The 24,504-nt window shown below is 37.6% G+C and overlaps 1 long non-coding RNA gene across 2 annotated transcripts; it reads right to left on the bottom strand.

Moving 5' to 3' along the window:
* Window positions 1-1,069: 1,069 nt before the first annotated feature.
* LOC106016853 (uncharacterized) lies at window positions 1,070-24,298 on the bottom strand. Of its 2 annotated transcripts, XR_001189867.5 has the most exons (5): window positions 24,181-24,298; window positions 5,842-5,880; window positions 3,254-3,322; window positions 3,070-3,175; window positions 1,070-2,293 (listed from the first exon to the last, which is right to left on the bottom strand). It is a non-coding gene; the product is annotated as an uncharacterized lncRNA (long non-coding RNA). The 2 variants fall into 2 exon arrangements; XR_001189866.5 differs by lacking the exon at window positions 3,254-3,322 and having other exon boundaries at window positions 24,181-24,292.
* Window positions 24,299-24,504: the final 206 nt, after the last annotated feature.

A 24,504-nucleotide genomic window follows, 5' to 3' on the forward strand; every position in this document is an offset into this window, starting at 1 on the left:
TAATTCTGGGAGTGATCAGAGGGATTGTGACTGGGGTTTTTAATGGCAAAGTTCTGACCCTTGGCCATGTGTTGTTCTGAAATCTGTCTGTCTGGGGCCGGTCCTCTTTAACATCTTCATCAATGATCTGGATGACGGCATTGAGTGCACCCTCAGTAAGTTCGCAGATGACACCAAGCTAGGTGCGTGTGTCGATCTGCTCGAGGGTAGGAAGGCTCTGCAGGAGGATCTGGATAGGCTGCACCGATGGGCTGAGGTCAACTGTATGAAGTTCAACAAGGCCAAGTGCCGGGTCCTGCACCTGGGGCGCAATAACCCCAAGCAGAACTACAGGCTGGGAGAGGAATGGTTGGAGAGCTGCCAGGCAGAGAAGGACCTGGGAGTGATGGTGGACAGTCGGCTGAATATGAGCCAGCAGTGTGCTCAGGTGGCCAAGAAGGCCAACGGCATCCTGGCTTGTATCAGAAACAGTGTGACCAGCAGGGCTAGGGAGGTGATCGTCCCCCTGTACTCGGCTCTGGTGAGGCCGCACCTCGAGTACTGTGTTCAGTTTTGGGCCCCTCGCTACAAGAAGGACATCGAGGTGCTTGAGCGGGTCCAAAGAAGGGCGACGAAGCTGGTGAGGGGCCTGGAGAGCAAGTCCTATGAGGAGCGGCTGAAGGAGCTGGGCTTGTTCAGCCTAGAGAAGAGGAGGCTCAGGGGTGACCTTATTGCTATGTATAAGTACATTAAAGGAGGCTGTAGAGAGGTGGGGGTTGGCCTGTTCTCCCATGTGCCTGGTGACAGGACGAGGGGGAATGGGCTAAAGTTACGCCAGGGGAGTTTTAGGTTAGATGTTAGGAAGAATTTCTTTACTGAAAGGGTTGTGAGGCACTGGAACGGGCTGCCCAGGGAGGTGGTGGAGTCACCATCCCTGGAAGTCTTCAAAAGACGTTTAGATGTAGAGCTTAGGGATATGGTTTAGTGGGGACTGTTAGTGTTAGGTTAGAGGTTGGACTCGATGATCTTGAGGTCTCTTCCAACCTAGAAATTCTGTGATTCTGTGATTCTAATTTAGAAATTTCCAGATTTATGGTAACATTACTGACCAAAAATTAGCTGAAACTCTCAGAGAACATTTCAAGTTTTGTTGAACTTTCATCATGAAAAATGCTAGTCAAAAATTTATCTGCAGCTTGACTGCAAATGTGCAAGTTGCTGCACTCCATGTTTGATAAAGAATGTAGCAAATTATTTAGGTGAAGGGATGGAGGACAAAAAGGTTAATGACAGACTCACTTTTGAAGATGAACTATGAATTAATGGATTCAGTTCAGATACTGTTGGTTATGGTCCAGTGGTAATTCATTTATAAAGACAGTTATCTCATCATCAGTTTTAAACATGAGAATATTGGGAAATGGCTTGTTTAAATTAAAACTTGGGAGCACTGTATTCAGATTAAATTATTGTTTAAAAGGCATCATAAGCTTAACAAAAGTATGACAGAAGACACTGTAATTTATGCAAATGCAGATAATCACAAGCAAAAAAATTTCTCATGCTTTCTGATGCTTTTAGTTTTTGCTTTCTGTGTTAGTCACAGAAGCCATTTTTACATCATGTTGTTCAAGAAGGCTAATCACAGAGGGGGAAAAGAACAGCTTATCAACAGTAGATGAAGATAAATAAATATATAAATCTAATTAGCAGGCTTGCACTATATTTGGCTTTCCGAGGTTAGCATGTTGAATGTTGATGAACTACTCCTCACAGTAGGTTTCCCATCCATATGGGAACTTTATTGGATTGTGGTAAAAAATCAATGAAAAGGAAGAGAGAGAAAGCAAGAAAAAAGGTAGGAAGAAAAAAAGGACAGACTCCATAAAAGAAACTGAACATCAAAAGCAAATATGGTAATTATTTTCCAAAGTTGATGGTGATGAACAATCTTGCATACGAAGGAAATAAAATAAAATAAAATAAAAAATCAGCGAACAGAATCTGCAATGCTTTTTTTTTTTTTTTTTTTTCCTTTTTGTTTTGGTCTTTTTAGCACTAAGAAACTGCAGATGTTCCCATGATGAGATGTGCCCTCTGTGTATCACAGTTGCAATGCCATAGCCCTGACCTAATGTCCTTGAGAAGAAGGACATTTGCTGTTCCAGTACAGTCCCTGATGAGAGGTTATTTCCAGTCTCTCCTCCTTCATCCCCCCCGGGTATAGCAGTGGCTTATAAAATTATCTTCAAGCACAGGCTCCTTGTGCTCAGCTGCAGTGCCTGAGATGCTGCACATTCTTCATCTGGGCCTTCTACATAGATAACACGTTCACCAAGAAAGACATAAATTTGGCAGAAATAATAAAACAAAATCAAAAACAAAAAGACAAAAAAACAACAACAACAAACAAACAAATGAAAAACACCTGTGACCATCTAATTAAAATGCATGTACTAAGGCTTACCCAGGAAATTCAGCTTTTTAGAAATTGTGCATACTAGACTTTGTAAATGAAATAATGGTCTTTTCACTTGACATTCTGTAATTTGATTTACAGATCTAATTATTGTAATGTATCAGGTTTGTTATCTTGGGGAATGAGGGAAAGGAATCATTGCGCTGTGAAGGCCAGCAGCCTTGTGGGCTGGGGCCTCCCTCTGGGCAGCCTGGTAGGGCCTGGCAGTCAGGTCCTGTCCCACCACCCCAGCCTGCAGCAGGGAGGCTGGGAGCACTGGGGCAGCCCCAAGCACCTTCCTGGGGGCAGAGCTGGGCAGAGGCCAGGCTGTAGGCCCAGCAGGGTGACAGCCATGGTGGTGCAGGGCAGGGCTGTGGGGAGCTGGAGTCTGGCCCTGCTGAGGCCTCAGTGGGGCTGACAACTCCAGGTCTGGTGTGGAAGCCTAGGCTGGGGGAGGTGGGGGAGCCCTGGACATGGGCAGGGATGAGCAGGGCTGTGGGTGCATCGTTGTCCATACAAATTGGACAAGTATGTCCAAAAATGTAGTTTACAAGTAGCAAGTGATAATATGTTCAATGTTTCTTTTTTTTTTTTTTCTTTTTTTTCTCCATTTCTTACTCCATTCTACATACCATAATAAAAAGGCAAAAGCATGTCTTCCCCTGGCTTTCAGCAGAGCAGCAACTCGATAATCTCAAATTTTTCCTTGTGATGGCAATCTGGTCTTCATGGCCTCACCTATTACATAGGACACCATAGTTTTCATCAAGAACGAAAGTGGCTAACTGGAATAGTGGCAGGATGCAGGAAACACACCAGGACAAGAGGGAGGAGGCAGCACTTCTGTAGCTGGAGGGCCAAGCACCCGGTGCATATCAACTGAGACTGCAAATAATGAAGATGTCACTGGAAGAATGGTTTTGCCAAAGAAAAGGTTACAGAAGTCTTTCATAATACAAGCTGATAGGTAATTTGCCAACAATATCTGTCAATTACACTGACAGGCAACAAGTTTTACTTCATCCTTTTACTGACATCAGCATCAGGGACAGGGCTGTGCTAACTGCAGGAGTCTGTTCTTTTTTATTTCACTGCAGAGTTATGGGTGCATATTTTCTCTCTTAAAAATCTCAGTAAAGTGAGCTTTGACAAGTTTTTCATTATAGGGTATGTGTAAAAATAGCAGCAAAAGGAAGCATTTTTGAATTTGCAAAGTCCCTCAGAAACAGTCAAGTTTCATATTTTCATGAAGAATTTTCAGCTAAACAATTTTCAGTAGCCCATGTATGAGATATTTCCTTAAAATATTAAAAGCATAGGTAGTCTTCTACAACATTTTATGTAATGTACATTAATCTTGAAACATACTGAGTACCTAATATTTAAACACCAAAAATTAAGATTCAATTTAGGTGATATTATCATAGAATCATTAAGGTTCATTAAGAATCATTAAGACCTCCAAGGTCATCTGGTCCAGCCATCACCCTACCACCAATATCACCCACTAAACCATGTCCTTAAGCACCACATCATCCTTTCCTTAAACACCCCCAGGGATGGACACTCCACCACCTCCCGGGGTAACCTGTTCCAATGCCTTACTGCTCTTTCTGAGAAGAAATGTCTCCTCATTTCCAACCTAAACCTCCCCTGGTGCAGCTTGAGGCCATTCTCTCTAGTCCTATTGCTTGATATCTGTGAGAAAAGGCTGACTCCCAGCTCCTCACACCTTCCTTTCAGGTAGTTTTAGAGAGCAATAATGTTGTCCCTGAGCCTCTTCTTCTCCAGGCTAAACAACCCCAGTCCCTTCAGCCTTTCCTGATAGGACTTGTGTTCCAGGGCCTTCACCAGCTTTAGCCCTTCTCTGTACATGCTCCAGGGCCTTAATGTCCTTCTTGTAGTGATGGCCCAAAACTGAACATGGTACTCAAGGTAAGGCCTCAGCAGGCTAAAGTACAAGGGGATGATCACCTCCCTGGTCCTGCTGGCTACACTATTTCTGATACAAGCCAGGATGCTGCTCAAGAATAAAGGTTTATTATGTGACATGACTTAAACAGCATACTATAAGTAAGAGAACCAAATTAAATAAAGTCTTCTATTGACAGAGGTGCAAAACCTGTCCAGAGCCTGTGATAAACACTTAGAGGCAAACTCCAATTTGCCTCTTTGGGAAAATGCACAAGCAATAAAACTAGATTCAAATGTAAGTTGTCATAACTATATAGTATGGTGGCCACATTTTATATATGGTAAAATTTTGATTTTAATGGTGTGCTTACAGTTACTAAAGTTGCAGTAATTCATACTGCTTTCACTAACCAAGAATTGCAGTTAAAAACATAAATTAATAAAAACAAGGAGGTTTAGACTTTCTTAAAGTAGAAGTGGAAACAAATGAAAATGAAGGTCATTTAGAACTTTCCAGAATATCAGTATAGAGCTGGGGCACATACGAAAGAGTGATAATCTTGTGTCTTAGAGACCCCATAAAATGCTCACAAATGGCAGTAATTCTACGTTAGCACAGAAACTAGTGGCAACACTCTACTTAAGTATGCTTAAGTATGGCACTAATTGTACCTTATCAGATATTAAATACCAGAGGAAAAATTTTAAAAGTAAGAAAAAATAAACAAACGTACCAATCAGGATTTTTCACTTCAGCATTAGAAATTGGACTAATTTGACCCAATATAAACAATGACATTACAGTCATCTACAAACTGATTTAGAAACATTTCTGTTGCTGAAGCATAGGTGTTTAAGATCTTGGGCACTGTGGGGAACCCAGTTTGGCATTCAATCCATTACCCTATACTTGCTTGAGTAAAGATGTTTCCCTTTAGAAGGAAATGCACCTTGTAAAACAAGTCGGATTTTGTATCTTCCTGCTTCTTACCAAGGTACTTCATAAGGTACTCAGGGCATACTAAGCACTTATATTTAAATAACTGAACTGTGCCTTAGCATCATATCTCCTGAGTCAATCAGGAAGAATAAACATTTCTGTGTAATGATTGATCTTACCCAGCAGTGAACATCAAAATAACCCTACACCTTAGAAATTCCTGTTTTCCTGCATTGTTTATAGAGATACTAAAACAGATGCCTTGCAGAACTACACAGTAAAAATAGTATAGATTTCAGGTAATAATATAAATTTCACTTTAGACATCTAGCCAAAATTTTCTGGTTACTGTGCTTCCCTGCATTGACCTTGAACAAGACCCAAGTTTTATGGGAAAAACTGCAAGATATTTTCCTATACAGAACTCAGCAAATTAACAGCTAAGCAAACAAATAAAGACAGTCCAAGTCAGGGTGTTGGTCTTCTTCCTCATTTGTCATCGATTAAAAAATAAAACAAACAAACACAAACAAACAGCAGAGACACTCACCTAAATGAAGACTCCCTTGAAGGACATAGTTGAATCTGTCTGCAAAGCATAGAGACTTGTCAGTGTTTGCTCATCCTCACAGTTGTGGTTTAGTTACATAACAGAGGAGTCACATGGCAGGAGAGAAGGCTTTCCCAGCGTGGACAAAGGAGGAAACCATAACACATGACATCCATGACCACCAGACTGTGTAGGAGCTACACATCTAGCACCATCACAACCTATGCATCACAGCTGGTGGTTGGAAGCTTGTTGCCTGTGCCCCGGTTAAGAACCCTGAGGTATAAAATAGCCAAGCCATGAGATCTAGTACTCCACACATGTGAGAGCTACAGTGGCAAAATCACAGAACACTCCAACTAATAGCACAAACTTAGCTTTTTCATGACAGACATAGCATTCATAAGAGCAATAATAATAATAATAATAATAATGGTTTTATAGTTTCTAAGTACTTCAATCTCTTAAAATGTACTGAGGTATGATTGAGGTACTGAAACAAGGAAGTAATTAAAAATGTAAGTATCCAGTTGGTTGTTGTTGCTGTTTGCTTATTTATTTATTTATTTATTTATTTATTTATTTATTTTTAGGTAATATAAGTGGCAAACCAATTTTTTTTTTACGATTGGTGGTAAAATAAAATACCAAATTTCTGACAACAGCTCCCTGGTTGAAATTTCATTTTTATAACATTTTCTGAGACATTCAGTTCTCTTGCCACCGCATCTTAACTGTATCCCCAAACAGATTAACATCATGGTGGGATAGCACGTTATGTAATGATTTTAATAACATTTATTCATGAGTTTGTTACTCCTCTCAGCTTCAGCCTCAGGGTCTGCTAAAACACCATGTAGTTCATTAGCAGACACACAGGGAAGGCAATGAGGCAGATACAATGCGTAGGTGAAAAAAAAATCATCAGGTTTAACTCTTCTCTAACCTTTTAAAAGGCTTATAGCCTTATTTAATACTAAATTTCAATAATGAGCATAGTGTTTCAAATAATAGATAATTAGGAACAATGAAATACAAACAAATTGTGTATTTTGAGGTAATTATGCTACTGGGACACCCGACAAAGACAATAACAAGCAAACAAACAACAAAACAAAACAAAAAAAACACAACTGAAAACAAAAGCAGATAAAAAGGATGAAGATATCAGGTGAATTTCTATGGAAAAGTTCTTAAAACATTTCCTAGTATTTGTGTGAATATTAATGTATAAATGTAAACTAGATATTTATCCAGAATCATTATGTCATATTTTAAATGATATATTGAAGTATATATTTTCTTAAAAGGTAACTCATAGAAAAAAAAAAAAAAGAAAAAAGATGGAGACTGTAATCTCTACTTCAGCCATGAATAATCCAAATTTGTCTATAGGAATGATCTTTTGTGTAATGAATTTTACAAACACAACTAACCTGTCGCATCCATACCAAAATGTGTAGTGGTATAAGAAAATAAATTCCAACAATAGAATTATGTGCCATTTTGAAGAATTAAATGTCTTAAACTGTCAGTATACCCTCTATATCAAGGCTTTTGTCCATATTCTAAATTTTAAGATTTATTTATTTTTATTAATTCTGGAACAGACTACTTAAAAACAAACAAACAAACAAACAAACAAACAAAACTAATGCATATATTGTCATGATTATCATTATTTTAGTGATTAGCTTATTTTCCAAACTAAAAAGCAAGAAACTATCTCCAAGAAAAGGTCCAAACGTAGATGACCACTTGACTACATCTTCATGACAAAACTCTCTGGTGGTAAAGTCATTGTTCTATATTAGTGTGTTTGATCTGCCGGTCAAGGAATAATTTGGCTAGGAGGCATGCATGAAGCCTTTCATACACTTACGAACATACCGTTCAGTATTTACCTCTTGGGAAAACTGATCTTGTTGCATAATCAGTTTTCTGCATCAGAACTCAGAAATAAAACAAACAAAACTCCTCACTTTTCTGTCAATGGTTCCTTCGTCCAGCATGAGACAAATTAACTGTCTTGCTTTTTAAAAGATCGCTTAACCAGGTTTTCTGTTTCACAAGGTTATGTGAAACAAAGTTATGTGCTCTTTCTGTAGAAGGTTATACAGTTGTTCATAGGACTTTAATTTTTTTTCCAGCTTTTTTCACAAGAATTATTTCCATGAACATACTTTCCTTTTTCCTTGACTTAGATCAGGTTACACTTAATTTTCAGAAAACAGAAACAAAGGCTTCCAGTGTTTCTGTTCATGAGAATATAAAAGGGATATGCTTCTGGTGTCCTCTAATGAGCAAAGGTCTGATTCACCACCTCAATTGGGGTAGTTCATGGAAGGTAATTCCGGACCAACCTAGATGGTGAAGACTCAAATACTCCCACCCTGAAGATGGAAAAGTCTGCTAGGAAATATTTGGATGTGGGATATGCAAGCTGCTGCCACCTGCTTTTATATAATGCTACCTAATCTATTTGAATGAAGAGTGCCATATGGCCATACAAGCAATTCTGTGAACAAGACTGGTGTCAAATACAAAACAAGCATAGTAGTTGCTACCCTCAGCCAGGTTAGATTTAAGTAATGTCAATAAAATCTAGAAATGAGAATAAACCAAGCCAACATTGGATGAAGCTTTAGTTTCAAACTCTCAATCACAAATACCAAAAGCTGAATTAAATTGAGTCTGAAAACAATAATAAGAATGAAATCACCTAACATTTGGCAAATAGGATTTAGGTTTTGAGTTGGAATAGAAAGCAGAAGCAAAACACAAACAGAAAATAAAGGGTGAAGCAGAGCTAGTGTGGCATCTGCCAAAGTATCACATTGATCTCTTATAGTTGGCATCCTCCACTGACTGTGTCTTAGTGGAAACCAACCTGAATACTTTGGACTGCAAGGTAGTAGTAGAAATGGGTAACCAAACATATGTCAGTATTTGTGACTTGCCTTGCCATGACTTGAATGTAATGTTACATACCCAGTCAGGGTATGCTCTGTCTTGCCTTTAGCTGAAAAGAAATGGAGATCATCCTGATCTCCCAAATACTCCTATTAGCTCCCTCCTACCTCTCCCTCCCCCCCCCCAAAGAAAAAAAAAAAAAAATCAGTAAAATATGTAAAACATATTTGTCCTAAGTTTCTCCGGGTGATAAAAACTGGATGGAAGATCTACATTTCTTATATCCCTTTTTCTTTTCTCACCATGAATACAATCCCACATTTTTCTGTACATTAATGGCAATTAAAAAAAAAAAAAAAGAGAGAGAGAGAGAAAAAGGAAAAAAAAAACCAAACTTCTCCAAATATTTTCCAATTAATATGAGAGCAAACTATTTTAAAGGCAGTGAATCAAGTAAGCACTGATGTGTACAGTGTCAGATTTTTGTTTCTGTTTTTTTTTTTTTTTTTTTTTTTTTTTGCATTTGTACTGAAAAAATACAAAGCCCCCGTATCTCTTCATATAGATGTCACAATCTAAAATGCACAATGGGAGGAAGAAAAAAGTATTATTATCATGTGTTAGCCTATGCAGGTTAGATGCAGTCATTGGCAACAGTAAGAGCTGCTCTTCCTGAGCTCAGCAATAAATAAAGCCTTCCCTCCCCTCCCCCCCTTTTATTACATTGAATTCAACAAGAGAAATGAAGAGCCAAAGTAAACAGGATCCATAAAAACTTCAGGCTTTTCATCACAGAAAATTTCAGAACTGAAGTCTGTTTCTGAGAAACCAACCACAAACTTTCCTTTCCACTTTCTACAAAGCCAGATGATGACTGTAAAAACTGCCTCCTACCCATCTGTTCATTCAGCTGGTATGTGGCATTCTTCCCCCCATTTTTTTGATCTTTTTACATAAAATGTAAATTTTCAGGCCAGGAAACTTCAATATTTAGAATAAAAAACCTTAGCCTTGAAAAAAAAGTATGGACTCTCAGCAAAGAAGTGTTCTTCATGTAAATGCCCAAGGATATAAGCATACTAAGTTAATATGCTGAATGATGAATCACTGAAAACATCAGCAAAGAGAGATTACTCCATGTCTGGTCTTAATTTCACTTTGAGTTAGAAATATGATACCTTATGTAAGCTACCTCAGGGAACATATGCCATTAAAGAACAATGAAAATTGTTGAATATTCTGTGGATAGAATTCACTGTTATAGCAGCTTCCCAAGGGAGAAGACACAAGTTTTCAAGCACTTTCTGAACATTAAAAACTTGGCAGTATTTTCAAATCTAACCATGAGAATGCTTATCTTGCCCATCATTTGCTTAACATCATGTTAGATTGCAGTTCCCATCTTCAGTCAATGGGGAAATCTGGCTTCAATTTTTGGACTGAAATAAGCATTCTTTTATTGTGAATCCTGCATATTGTACAGAAGGATATTTCTTTAACTGAGCCATTAAAAACCTACTTAAAAGATTCATAACTACAGCAAAACATGCAGCAGAGAATGCAATAAAAATATGCAGTTTTCTCAAGTCTTTAAGAGGGCTGTTTTGGGAAATGTCTGGCTATGGAACTAATGTATGAAATAAGACATTCCTTCAAATTAGTAGTACTTGTGAGCTCTGTAATTTTTCATATACTTTTTTTTTTTTTCCCTGCACAAGATGCATTTTTAACATTGCTAAGCACCTTTCGCTATTGTGATTTTGAGAGATAATAAGAAAGAAAGTGGATAGACTTTTGAGTTGGCCTTGACAGTCTGAGTAATCAAGCCTTGATACTTTTTGAAAACCTTTAATTTTTCAATAAAAAAGACCCCAGATTTATCTTTTAGGAACAGATGTTTGGCCAAAGGCTGCAATGATTTTGAAATATTCGGCATTCAGCACTTCCCAATGTAACATAAACTGTGGCTACAAATTAAAGATAAATACACCCTGTATTCTCTCTTGCATTGCTACTTCCTTTTTTTTTTTTCCAAAAATATCACTGGAAAAACATAAAAACATGTAATTTTTCTTTTCATAAAATAATTCATCTTTCTAGATCTTCTCTAGACTAAAACTGAAATAAATAAATAAATAATAAATCAGAACACAATAAAGTGTGCAGTGTTGTGAGGGCTGGCTCTGCACTCTGATGTTGGCAAGTTGTAGCTGATGCATCTGGTGCTTCAGTTCAAAGGCATATCTGGTCGTGGTCTGTGTGCTGGGTAATTGCATGCTGTGTTGTACATAATAATGTTTTTTAATTGGGCATACTCCAGCTTGTATAACAGATTCAATTATATAGTAATTTCTACCTCTGTAAGTTAGTATATTTTATTTTCTAGTTGTCTTAGGAGCAAATTTCATACAAATTGTTCAGGAGTTTGAGTATCAATTTCTCTCTTGCCTATTACTCAGACATCTAGAATATCTGCTTTTCTTATAACCTACAGCAAAGAGGCCAAAACACTGAAGTTTGCCATAGAGACTTCCCTTCCCTTCCTAAGTGGAAGTAGATATTGAACTGGTCACCATTTACCATTTCTAATGAAAAGATTTCCTGTTCTGAAAGATCACATTTCTTTCTTTTCTTTTCTTTTCTTTTTTAATTTTATTTTTTTTCTCCTGTTGTTACACATCCATAGAAACTGGAAGAATCTAAGCAGGTAAGTAGCATTATTTCTAAGACCTTTTAAAATTTTTATATATTTTTAATTAGGAGCTTCTAGAAAAGATTTCTACTTAGTGTACTGCATAACTAACAGTTGTTCCCTAACAATCACGTGCTGTCTCCTACAAAACCTCTGTGCATTTATTATGCCATTAACTCACCATTTTGTATTAGTCTCCAGACTTTGATGCCATATTTCTAGTAGAATACAGATGAAGGACACTGAGAGTTTAGTGAAATCTCTGTTGACAATCCAAAAGACATTTTTCTCTTATTTTAAAAACCCATTCAAAGAAAGAAGAACCTTTTTGTTCCCAAAAGATATAACACAGACATCTATATCCTTAGAAATGTCAATTTAGCATTCTGATGGTAGACTGTACTAACACTGTGCCTCAAAGTATGAATGTATTGATCAAGCATCTATTGATTACAGCATTCAAGAGTTATCTGTTTTCCTTGAAAAAGAAGTATGTTCATGTGACTTAAATTATGGAGGAAAAGGAGTCCAGCCAAATTAGCGAAGGATGATTGAATAAAATATCAATAGCAGTATATCTTCTGTCACTAGTGTTTTCTACATTTCCTACATTTTTCCTACAAAATATTTATTAATCCATTAAGTCTGTATAACCATTTTTGTACAGCCTAGGAAATGGAAGAACAAGCCTATTGTTCAGGAAAAAAATTTCTTGCTGAACATATAATTTAAAAATAAATCCTTTACCCCTTTTAATCATATTGGAGATAAATACAGTTCCTATAGAACAGACCTTGGCAATCAAGATGAATGTTTTACTTAGTACAAACATGTTCCACCTGTTCTAGGAAAATGAATCAAGATGAAATTAGAGTTTTTTTTTTCTTATTTAAAGGGGTGAAATTAAAAGATGTCACTGAAAATCATCATGCTTAAACATATTAAGTAGGAAGCATTTCAAACATTAAAATTTACAAGGGGACATGAATATATTGAAATAAACAGAACATATGCCACATAGAAATCCTATTGCTGCCATTTATATTTGAAAGTTCAGCATTTGAAGCTGCGCAAGCGGGAAATATCTGAAAGGTTAAAAAGAACAGTCCTGGAAGAAAAGAAAAACCAAACAAATCATTTAATAACAAATGCTATTACTAAAAGAATCTATCAGGAAAGAAAATGTCATGACAGACAGCCCATTTGATATATATAAAATATTCAGGGTTTGTGTTAAAAGTCTAAATTCAAGATCAAATAACTCAGGAGGAAAAACTTATATTCACCATGAAAATAAAATATAATCTATTCAGATATCATGTCTATGCTTTTAACTTAAAAAGAGGTTGACTTAATGGGATTTGGCAAATTAAACCGATTTAATAAGATGGAGCTCTCTATGGCTAGGTTGTGCAGGTTAATTAGAAAATACTGAGCTGAAAAACCCACTTGTAGATGAAACATTCCCCAAAGATCTGATTACATATAGCGATTTTTAAAACCATTGTCTGGTGCTTACTGAGGCTGGCTGTTAGCAGGACTAAAATCTGATAGAAGATCAACCAGAGATCTTTGAAGATTCTGAGATACATTAGGAACAAAATATAACTGCATCATCAAAAGACTTTCAGTTCATTGGAACTGAATCTGGCCAGGGATGTCAAAGGCAACAATAAGGGCTTCTACAAGTACATCAGGGACAAAAGGAAGGTCAAGGAAAATGTAGGCCTGAATGAAATGAGTTTACACAAGACAGTTAAAAGGCCAAGGTGCTAATGCAGTCTTTACCAGCAAGACTGGATTTGAGGATTCCCAGGTCTCAGAGACTAGAGTGGAAGCTTGGAGCAAGGAAGAACCCTTGATGTGAAGAGGATCAAGTCAAGGAGTATTTGAGCAGACTGGGTATTCACAAGTCCATGGATCCTCATGGGATGGACTGTGAGTGCTCAGGGAGCTGGCAGATGTGATTGCAAGGCCAATGTCTATAATCTTTTCTTGATCATAGCATCTGGAAGAACTGATCAAAGACTGGAAGAAAACACATGTCACTCCTATCTTCCAAAAGGGGACCTATAGACTGATCAGCTTCTCCTTGATCCCTGGGAAAGTAATGGGACAGATAATCCAGGAAACCATTTCTAGGCATATGAAGTAGAAGAGAACCATCGGGATTAGCCAGCATGGATTCACCATGGGGAAATCATGCCTGTCCAACCTGATAAACTTCTATGATGAAATGACCAGATTGATGGATGAGGGAAGAGCAGTGGGTATTGTCTTCCTGCACTTCAGTAAGGCCTTTGACAATGTCCCCCATAAGATCCTCCTAAAGAAGCTGTTGAAATGAGCAGACAGTGAGGTGGATCAAAAATTGGCTGAACAGCTGGGCACAGAGGGCAGTGGTCAGTGACACAAAGTCTAATTGGAGGCCAGTAACGAGGAATACCCCAGTGGTCAATACTGGATCCAGTCCCATTTAATATCTTCATTAACAATATGGGCAATGGGTTATAATGTACTTAGTAAATTCACAGATGAATGAACCTGGGGGGGGTGGGATGTGGCTGACTCACCAGAGGGCCATGCAGCCATTCAGAGGGACCTCAACAGGCTGGTGAGGTGGGCTAAGTCTTATGAAGTTCAACAAGAAGTGCAAAGTCCTATGCCTGGGGAGAAACAACCACAGGCACTAGAAAATGCTGGGGGCCATCCAGCTGAAAAGCAGCTTTGCAGAAAAGGTCCTGGTGGACACCATGTTGAATGTGATCCAGCAACGTGCCCTTGCAACAAAGAAGGATAACCATGTCTTTCCTGGGCTGCACAGGGAAGACTACACTAGGTCTAAAGAGGTGATTCTTCCCCTCTCTTCAGTGCCGGTGAAGCCACACCTGGATTACTATATCCAGTTCTGAGCCCCCCAGTACAAGAGAAACCTGGACATACTGGAAGGAGACGAACATAGGAGCACACCAAGATGATCAAGGAACCAGAGAATACCTCTCTTGGGAGAAGAGGCTGAGAGACCTGGAACTGTTAACCCTGGAGAAGAGGAGGCTCAAGGGGGGATCTTATCAATGTCTACAAATACTTGTAGGAAGGGTGCAAGGAGGGCAGAGCCAGGCTCTTTTCAGTGGTTTCCAGTGCCAGAATGAGAGGCAACTATCACAAACATGAACTCAAGAGATTCCGTCTAAACACCAAGAAGTGCTTCTTTCCTCTGCAGATAATGGAGCACTGGCACAGATTGCCCGCAGAGGTTATGGAGTCCTCTTCCTTGATGATCTTCAAAAACTGTCTGGACACGGTCCCATGCAACCTGCTCTAGGTGTCCAGCTTAGGCAGGAGGGTTGGACTAGATGACCTCTAGAGGTCCCTTACAACCTCAACCGTTCTGTGATTCTGACTTCACCACACAGATTGTAAAGTAGACTTTTAACTTTCAAGAATGTCCGACAGCTCTTACAGTAATCTCTAAATCCTTCTAAGACCATAAAGATATACAGAGTACTTTCACTCAGTAACATAGATTTGCTTTCTATGCCAACTTCACATACAACATACTATGATGATATGCTGCAGCCTCTCATTGGTCAAGTAACTAGTAAAAGACAGGATTTCCTCCTCTGAGATGCGCTGGATATGTAATGCACCTCTTCAGAGAGAATACATTAATATTTAATTATCAGTATAACCAATACTAAAAAGTTATTCAGATCATAAATTTTAGGTAAATTGTACAGCCATCTTAATCAAAAAAAAAAAAAGAAAGTTCCACTGTATTTGGAAAAAAAAAAAAAAAAGCCATTTAAGATGAAACAAAGCTTAGAAAAGCAATACCAGTGCAGGATACCAGCTGACCTTTTTGGTATTTTGTACTGAACACTTCTGGTGCAGCTGTCCAATACCTCACTTAAAATGTCCAGCTGCACTTAAAATGTTCAGACAAAAGTGATAACTTGTGGTGGTTTTAACCTGCTGGACAACTTTCTGTGATTCTAAGAGCAAGTGTGGGATTCTGCACCTGGGAAAGGGCAACAGACTGGGGGATGATATGCTGGAGATCAACCCTGCAGAAAAGGATCTGTGTGTTTTAATCAACAGCAAGCTGAACGTGAGCCAGCTTTCTGGCCTTGGCAGCCAGAAAGGCCAACCATACCCTGGGGTACATCAGGCACAGCACTGCTAGCAGTCAAGGGAAGTGACCGTCCTGCCCTGCCCTGCATTGGTGGGGCGTCACGTCCGCTTCTGTGTGTGGTTTTCAGTGCCACGGCATAAGAAAGATATAAACCCGTCAGAGAGTGTGCAAAGGAGGGTTATGAAGATGGTGAAAGGGCTGGAGGACATGATGTATGAGGAGCAGCTGGGGTCCCTTGGTTTGTTCAGCCCAGAGCAGAACAGGCTGAGGGGAGGCCTCATGGCAACATGCAGCTCCCTCACGAGGGGAGTGGAGGGGCAGGCACTGAGCTCTGCTCTCTGGGGACAGCGACAGGACCCGAGGGAATGGCATAGAGCTGGGACAGGGGAGGGTCAAGCTGGATGTTAGGGAAAGGTTCTTCACCCAGAGGGTGGTCGGGCACTGAGACAAGCTCCCCAGGGCAGACAGGCTCCCCATAGTCACAGCACTGAGCCTGCCAGAGTTCAAGAAGCATTTGCACAACACTCTCAGACACATGGTCTGATTTTTGGGTGGTCCTTTGGAGACCCAGGAGCAGGACTCAATGATCCCTGTGGGACCCTTCCAACTCAGGATATTCTGTGATTCACTCCACCACAATCACTTTCTCACTTCCCCTCACAGGAAAAGGGGTAAATACACGATCAAAAGGTCTCAGGCGTCAAGGACAAGGAGATCACTCACCAATACTTGTCACAGGCAAAACAGACTCAGCATAGGGAGATTAATGTAATTTATTTCCAATCATTAGCAAACTAGGACAGTGAGAAACTAAAAGCCAACTGAAATCACCTTCCACTCATCCACCATCATCTATGCTCTCCTTGCGAGCAGTACAGAGGAATAAGGAATAGGAGTTGTGGTCAGTCCTTAATAATTCATCTAAAAATTGATTTAGGAGAGAGAAAAAGTGACTTAATTTTATTATCTGTTTATTGGAGTGCTGTAGTAATATTCATGTCAGAGACTTGCATATGTATTTTTTGCTTTATGAAATGAAAGTGAGGTAGATATTCTCTTACTGATTTCTGGCAGGTGGGGCTGTGGCAGAGACAGACCATGGGTTACACACTAAGTAAAGATGGAGATTACATTTTAATAAATACATACTTTTTTAACCTGCTGAAAGTAAGAATGTATGTAAGACATGTTGGAAGTTACTCATACATAAATTTATTCAGTGGGAAATGAAATAAAACATGAAAGAAATAATTACTTGTTTATAATAATAATACTTATTTATACTTATTATTTATAATAATTAATAGTTGTTAAATACTTCCTATAAGCGTATAGTTTTTCTACAGTGGAAATACCAGTAATGAAGTCTGGATTTTTTCCCACATACAATCCTTTTCCCTCCAAACTGAGTTGGAGATGAATAACTATATAACGTAGGCACAGACAGAGAAAAAGTGATGCCTCTTCCTTCCCTCCCTTGTTATACATTTCCAACCAGAGCTTGCAAGATGATCTATATTTACATGATGGCAGAAAGAATTCAAATGAAGCAATTATTAGACAAAAATACTTGATAAATGGTAGCAATATGTTCAGTAAAATATACCACAGACAGAGTTATTTCTAGACAACCACCTGAAGAGTCTTCAAAATTTATTGCTATTAGAGCTTAAGAGACAACAATGCCTTCATTTTAGACAAAGAAGAATAAAGAGACAAATATTTTCTTAAATGCTCAACAGCAGATATTTCACTGGAGACAGACATGGGTTAGGTACTCAGCTGAGTATCTGTGCTCCCCTTCAAATTATTTATGTCACCTGAAGACATGGATCTGCATTTTCATCCATACTCTTACAAATATAATTGTTAGAAGACACATACATGGCTTGAAATACTGTGTTACAGTTTAATTAATAATAATACCAGTAACATTGCAGTACCTGTGACCTGTTCATGAATCAGGGCCCCTCTTTATAAGCTGGGCAATTCTGCTGCCATCAGAGCAGTACCAACAGTGAATAAATAAATAAATAAAAAATAATCAGACATTCCAACAGCAGACAGGAAATCCAACAAATTAGTTTTCATTGATTTCCCAGTGGCAAATCTGTGGTCTACGTGGATGTGTGCTCATGCCTCCTGCTATTCTTGGAAGCACACCTTCACTTCCACCCCAGTCAAAGAAACAGATTCCAACATTTTCACTAGTCATGAAAAGCACCCGTGTTAGATGACTTGTTGTAAATCCTTACCCATTATTATCTACCAAATGGAGGTAATAACTAGAAAAGTTTCTTGATTCCATAGAACCTTTTTCAGTCTCACCATCTACAAAAAAAAATAACTATTTAAATCTTTGTTAACCTTGGTGGTGGTTCCTTAAAGATGTTGAAGAGATATTGCGTCATAAATCTAAAGTAGAAGGGGAAGAGGGGAGGACAAAGAAAAATAACAAACAATGGGAGATATCAATAAAATGCGTGTCTGAATGTCACCCCTAACAAGAGTGAGTCCACTTCTGACAAATAAAACCCTATCTATAAAAGCCTATCTACAACAGTGTTATTATTATATCCTCTCTCAGTAATGATATCAGGCAGAAGAGATGAGACACTATGCCAGCTTTGAGAATTTAGTTTCTTCCGGCAAGACAGTGACACAAAACTAGAGACTAAAGGGCAGAATCAATTTCGCACAATCCTAATGGTGAAAATGATGGTGGATAATGAATGGTAATTTCACCTTCTCAAAGGAACATCAGTCTTAATGCCAGAGAGGAGATGCAGCCTGGGAAAATGTGTACTAGGGTTGGGAATAACTGCCAAAATAAATGACACTGACAAATAACTGACAATGCATGAAGTTCCTCTTTGACAGAGATATGAGGATAAACAACAGTTAGTCAACATTTACATTTTAAAGTGCCCAGTAGTATCAGAGCCTTTTACTGACCATGGACTTTTGGTTAACACTAGGAGAACTGAACAATTATTTTGATTTGTACGGTACAATCCTTGATCATGGTCCCATTCAGTGTTTCTATTAGCACTTTGCATCACTGTTGCTTTCTTTGACCTTAGCACTAAATCTTGATATATGCATTCTTTTGTGTTAAAAATAGTAAATTTGATGGAAAATGAAGTTTGGGTCATTCCAAATGCATTAGGAATTTCAGAAAAAGGTCAAATAGTTTAGCTGATAAAGAAAAGAAATGGGAACAGAAGGTTGTGACATCCTGCTTCTATCAACTATCTAAATATTACAATATATAGATAGGTTATATATTTCATAGGTTCCTGCTTGAGGAAATCATCCTGCACTTTCCATTTCCTAAGAAAGGGATCCACCAGTGGTTTTCATGTTTAGAACATAAAATAACATATAACATATACACATGTAACATATCATTCTAAAGAAAAAGAGGGGATTGCTCAGGCTCTCTACTGAAGCCAATCCAATTTTTAATTGGTTTGATCCCAAGTATTTTCCTAGTTCAGCTGCCAAACAAACAAATGCAAAGATTAACACAGACCTAATTAGCACAATGCTTTCCAAAAGAGGATGCAGAATATTTAAGTTCTCTATGAGAAAGACTATCCATTATTCTTATAGATGGCAGAATATTTTCCATCTTTTATTTTATTTTTTGAAGTGAAGTCTGCAGTATTATGCCAACATTTCTTGCTTCTGTCCAGACAAGTCACTTATTCTTTAATTTTTCAGATGCAGCTGGCACAGTGCCTCTACCCATAACCACACAGAGCACAGGAAAGAAATGTGGCAAGCCACTTTTCCCAGAGGCAGAATTAATAAAACTATGAAGCCAATGAGCATTGTGCCATCTGCCCCTTTTACAGGGACAGCATTAATCACAGCAGACCTCCCAGCTGAGTCCATCTTCTATCCATAACCAGATTCATGAATCTACCGGGGCAAGAAAACATTAGACAGCACCAATGGCAGAAGTTTAAATCTGCTCTCCCAGCACCCAGTCTTGTTCCCTGGCTCAGCTCTAGCCAGCAGCAGGTAGGTCCCCTTTGGAGCTGGCTCTTGTCTGACACGGGGCAGCTGCTGGGCTCTGCTCACAGAGACCACCTTGCAGCCCCTCCCTGCTACTAAAATCTTGCACATAAACCCAAAACACCTAGTAATTCATGTGATGCTTTCTGGCTCTCCCTTTCCCCTTAAAATCTATGAAAGCCTGAGGAAAGACAATCTGTTTTGCAAATCAAAGAAGGAAATATGTTTTCTACTGAAATATCATTCAGTAAACCACACTTCCTTCAGTTCCTTCTATGTAGGAATCACACAACTCTATCCCTTGGAAGTCTGTGTGCTGCAAATTCAGACTGCAGAAAAAAAAAAAAATCATGCGATAGGACTGATCAGATAATTCGTATGTTAAAGCAGGAAATTCATTAATAATACTGTTGACAAAAATCAAAGCAATTTAATGTTTCACTCCGATAAAGTTTGCTCTGAGGAATAAAAATACTTAATTTTAACTTTATTATCACTTTGTTAGTCTTTTAGATCCCATCAAAATGATTTATAGGCTGGACTTCAAACCTCTGTTCTTGATTATGAACATCATGATACTTGGATCTCTTATTTTCCTTGGTTTATGACCTATTCGTGTCAAACTGATCTCTCTCTTCTATCTGAAAGTCTTTTAATATGAATAACTAAAGTTTTGAGAATAACATTTTAGATTTTTAAATGAGAGTTTTAAAAGTTGTTGAATTATAACATAAGTTTTATTTATAACAACCTTGAAATTATTAGCTAAGTGTGCACTAAGGTACAGAAAATAGATGCTTAACATCACAGAAATTCTGCCTTATGTTTATTTGCAAAGAAAAATAGACATACAGGGAATTTCCTTTCCCTTTCTTCCTGACCACAGCTGATGATCGTTGCATTATCACATGCACTATGGGAGTCAATAACATCTAATATTTTTCTGCATATTCTTTTTTATTACCTATCCAGTTCTCATTCATATGCAGTCTATAAAGCTTTTCATATTCTTGCTCGTCTTAGCTATTTGCATTGCTAATATTTAACAGTAAATTTCATAGTCTAATTATTTATTACATTAAAAAACATTTATTTTTATTGATTTTAAAGTGTTTGCCTGATAATTTTAACAAATGCCCTTGTGCTTATTTTATGAGCTAGGCTGATTTGCATTCTCTAGAACAATAATTTTAATTATTTTCTTTTTCCCGCAAGACAGAAAGAACAAAACAAAACAAAACAGTCTGAAACTCCTGATTTAGTCTCTATTCATCCTACTAGCTCAGGGTAGGGTAAGCAGATGTCTGACTTCAGCAGGGCCCAGCCACATGGCTGCATCTGCAAGATCACAGTCAGAGCAAATGATAGCTATCACTTCTACCACAAAGGTTTTGTACCTGCAACTGCAAAGTCTGAGCACAATCAGCTGGTAAGAAGGAGGCTTCTGCTTCTAAAACTTTTGCCCATAGGATTCAGCTGACAGTCCTTTTTTTCAAGATTACGTTGAGCTCCCACATACTATTTTTCACATAACCAAATATTGATTTTTGTTTATTTTATTAACAAGTATTTTTTAACTGAAAAACTAATTAGGTAAAAACCTACTCCCTTCCATCCCCCCCTCCCCATTTCATATTGCAATCAAAATAGAAATAAACTTCTGCTATTTGAAGTCACTTGATAAAATATTTTTTTAATGCTTTGCAAAAGTTGTACTGATGTTGTCCAGCACCCATTTTGCTCATGTGCAAGGCCCTGTGGGGCCTGAGTCAGAGGCAGATCTCTACCCAGTGTTACAGTGGCTGACACCAAATTCCACAGACTAGCTGTAACAGGGCTGCAGAAAGCCTAGCCCTACCAGCTGGTGTTAAGTAGATGATTTTTGTAGCCTAGCACAGCCTAGAACACAAGTGTTCAAACTGTCTCCATCTTTATTTTGGGAAAGTTTTATTGGTATAAAGATAAGCGAGATAAATTAAGATCCTTCTGCTTTCTTCCATGCAATTTCAGAATTTACTGAAGCAATGCACAAGTCGTAACTCTCAAGGGAATAACACAACTACATCATGTAAAATGCTATGGCAGCAGCTTGCTTCCTGAATCTCTTTCAGCCTTTCTCCTCTCTTTTTAAAGTGCAGTCTACGTCTGTGTTTTATTATCTCTAAGCAATATGAAGAGGTGACTGAATTTATTAAGATCAGTTGGTTGTTTGGGGTCACTAATTTAACAGATCAATTACACTTATTAAGTAAATATTATTTTTCTGTATAATAAGGAGAAGAATACAATACAAGAATACAATAGTAGACAAGTAAGAAGAACATAAGGATGCCAGTACATCAATCCCAGAGAGCTTTCAAGCATAGATCAAATATAATAAAATACCTGCATGCTAGTACAAGAAGCATGAAGGACAAACAAGGAGAAACTGTAAGGTGTGACTAACACAGAAAAATGATATAGGAGAGTTGACAGAAACATGGTGGAACAGATACCTTGCTAGTTAGTAAACATGGTGAGTTAAAACTCAGCAATGATGGCTGAGGATGAAATAAAAATGTATATGTTTGTACTGTCAAGGAAATTAGACTTGTGATATGATAGACAACTAAAACAGAATTCCAGAAGGCATGTAGGAATCCACCCTAAAATCCTTATGTTTATTATAAGCAATGATGAATCACAGCACTCCTGTTGAAAAACATTATTCAATAATAATTCTTTGTACAATTTGTAAAGGACTAAATGAGAAGGGAGAAAATTATAATAAGTGGATAAGAATGGATAGATGACCAAACAAATGTGATCAACAACCTTCAATGATCACTGAAGTTCAAAGAGGAGGAGAAAAACAACTGCAACTTAAGTTACGTGGCATTAAAATTTTGCGAGAATACTTTATCAGTAAATACTCCACAGGAGTAAATCAATGACATGGCTTGCCTATGGAAAACTGCCACCTAACTATCCTATTAAGTGCCTTCTGTCTGTACCAAAACATTTGTATGTGCTCTATTCTTGTATAGCATCAGGTGAGAAGAGACGTAACCAATCAAAACATATAAAAGAGATGCCAAAACCCCTAACTGAATTTGAGCACTATAAATAACAGTATAAAGTATAGTAGATATACCCAGTGCTATGACACATTCATGATATTTTGATCATGTTTTTCTGCAGTGAAATCAACAAACAAGAGTTTCAAAAACAGAAGTAGGGAATAAAGCAGGTAATTAATACTTTTTTTTTTTTTTGCCAGATAATTTTAACAGAAAAAACTCTATAATGGAAAATCATTATCATGCATTCAAATTTAGAACCAGATGTCTACAGAGCAAACATATTAATAAAAGCAGAGAAACATTTAATAGAACAACTTGCATATCACCTTCAACATAATAACTATAATAATATAAAAAAGATCTCAACTTGCTTTTCTGCGGTTTTAATATCTTGTGTTTTAATTTTGACTTCATATGTTGTAATATAATTTCATTTTGTGGCCTAGCTGCACTTACTGTGCTATAGACAAGTTATGAAACTGAAAAGAAAAGGCAAAAAGGAAAGAAAACCAACAACATAATGTAAAATATTTAGGAACTTGAAAAAAAAAAAAGGTAAATATAAAGAGTTTTAAAGAGTAAATTTAAAAGAGTTTTATTTGTCAAGTAACAGGAAGAAAGATAAAAGTGAAGACACAAAAATTGAAAGTTAAAAAAAAGAATATAACAAAATGAGTAACTTTTTCTCCCAAAATGTCCATGAATTAAATATATACATACATGTAAAATTTTAAAGATTGTCATGAAAATATACATTATTAGAAGATCTGAGTGTATTTCATAAGATTTTTTCTACAGGGGAAGTTTTCAAAATAGGAAAATTTTGAAATCAATCTGTTCTCTATACGTCCTTCAAGCTACTAAGAAACTACATTATGCTAATACTGGAACACAAACATTTATCATTGCATTATTGAACTACATGTCACAGGACAACTAAAATAAATCTGTGTTATGATCATTCAGAACAAATAATAAAAACTTCTATATTTGTTAAAAATTTAAAGCCATGGATGATTGACATCTATATGTTCATTCTAAATATTTGGGTCAGGTACGTTTAATATCATGCACATTAGAATAAAACATACAATCCAATGGGAAAAAATGATGAACAGAGACAATGAATTTTGAATTAACAGGACAAATACAAGTGATTATATCTTATCAGATCAAGCCACATTTGCATATCTAAGTGGAAAAATAAAAAGCTTATTATAATTAAAAAAAAAAATAGCCACACTATCTTCTGCATAAGGTGATGATAAACATTCAGGGATAATACTCAATCTGTCTGGATTGCCTGAAAGTCTTAAGAAGAGGACTGCCTATAGAAGCTAGCCATTCTGCACCACAGGGGAAGGATGGTATAGTTTACAGTGCAGACTCAGTGCACAGGACCTTTCCCTGCAAGGGGAAAAAACAGTAATGACTAATTAGAGCGACAGCAAGTCGCTGAGATAACAAGACACATTTTTCTTATTTAACTAGGTAAGTCATACACAAAAGCTAACCTGCCCCAGCTCACAAGAAGGATCTTTTTCTCTTCCTCCTCCTTTCTACTGCCTCCATGGTGCTTACAAGGAAGGTGATTCAGGCAATGAGCCATTTCACCTGTGCAGCCAGACAGGAAGCCAATTTTGCAAGAATAGGGAAAGTAAAAGCAGCAGGAACTACTCTTACATGTACTGCAACTGGTCCTGTGGAGCCTGTATCAACACTTAGGCTCTCCCAGTTGCACTACCTGTGACTCAAAGTAGTTATGGATAAGCAGATGCAGTTTGTTACATCCTTTTGCTTAGTAAATTAACTTTTTTTTTTTTTTTTTTTTTTTTTTT

This window comes from Anas platyrhynchos, chromosome 1, assembly GCF_047663525.1.
Source record: "Anas platyrhynchos isolate ZD024472 breed Pekin duck chromosome 1, IASCAAS_PekinDuck_T2T, whole genome shotgun sequence".
Taxonomy (NCBI): Eukaryota; Metazoa; Chordata; class Aves; order Anseriformes; family Anatidae; genus Anas; species Anas platyrhynchos.